We start from the raw sequence: 1,100 nt of genomic DNA, 5'->3' as shown, positions 1-1,100 counted from the left end.
CCACTGCTGCTGGGCTGCCCTTTGTGTCTCCATGGCTACTTGCTTCTTGGCCTGGAGCTGCTCAAGGGCCTCCTGGAGCTGGCCCTGCTTCAGCTGGACCTCCTCCACCAGAGGCAGGGCCTGCCTCAGACCCCTTGGGATGGCCTCCATGTGCTCCAGGTAGGTGGCCTTCGGCTCTTTCCACTGCCCCTTGGCTTCTGTTGCCATTTTCCAGCTCAGTGTCCTCCTTCACCATGAAACTCTGCAGGAAGTCCACTACCTGCAGCTGGCCACACAGAAGCTTGTCCTTGTTCTGAGAGTCCATCACAAACTCGGCCATATCTGTGCCAGCAGCGCTGCCTCTTCCTGCAGGCCTGCAGGCTCCAGAACGGTACTCAATTTGGCTAAGGCCTTTCAGACTTCCTCCTCCGTTTCAGTCGCAGCTGCCTCCATTCTTCCTGGGTTCTGGCTCCCACACACGTCCCTTTAAGGCAACCTGAGAGGTACTGATTCCTTTGTTGTTTTTTTAAAGACAGGTACTGATTCTTAACTGATCTTTTCAATTAGAAAATGGTTTATGAGAACTATTGAGAGCTCAGTAATATAAACAATGATATATTTCTCATTTTGGTTCCTATGGAAAGGCCTCCTGATATGAAACTGAATACACTTGCCCTTTCCCCCACTTTCTGATTTTGTTAGACAATTAGTTAAGTTAAAAAATTTATATAGAGCTCTAGAACAACAGTTCCTACCACTGATTCCTCTTTTTGTCTTCGTTCCGCTGTTAGATGGATTCAGTGCAACCCATCACTCCTGTCAGTTTCTTGTATCGCGATGGCCTGCATGTTGCTGTGAAGCCGGAAGCTATGCCACCAGTCTTTCAAATACCAGTTGGGTCAACTGAGTTCCCAAATCAAGATAAACCGGAAGAAAGACCTAGCAATCTCCATTTAAAAATGTTGGCCAGTGAGAGGCTTACGAGTAGCAGCACAACATTGTCAGATGTAATACTGGAAGAGGAGTCCCTTTGGTTGAAAAGTACTTAAATTACAACCGGGAAAGAGCTTCCTCCTCAAAGTAGAGACATCCTTTGTGATAGTTAGGTTTTCTGTGTCAAC

At 47.5% G+C, this 1,100-nt stretch overlaps 1 protein-coding gene and 1 pseudogene across 1 annotated transcript in view; both read right to left on the bottom strand.

Moving 5' to 3' along the window:
* The window catches only part of LOC115871010, a 2,091-nt pseudogene extending 1,659 nt beyond the window's left edge, over positions 1 to 432 (bottom strand).
* IL20RA (interleukin 20 receptor subunit alpha) overlaps positions 1 to 1,100 on the bottom strand; it is a 28,340-nt gene that overhangs the window by 18,086 nt on the left and 9,154 nt on the right. The gene's annotated exons all lie outside the window — the stretch shown is intronic.

Source organism: Echinops telfairi, unplaced genomic scaffold (genome assembly GCF_000313985.2).
Source record: "Echinops telfairi isolate 266 unplaced genomic scaffold, ASM31398v2 ScPeMD7_3533;HRSCAF=4204_0, whole genome shotgun sequence".
NCBI classification, from domain to species: Eukaryota; Metazoa; Chordata; class Mammalia; order Afrosoricida; family Tenrecidae; genus Echinops; species Echinops telfairi.
Note: the sequence above shows the minus strand (reverse complement) of the source record. Positions and strands in the feature narration are given on the sequence as shown.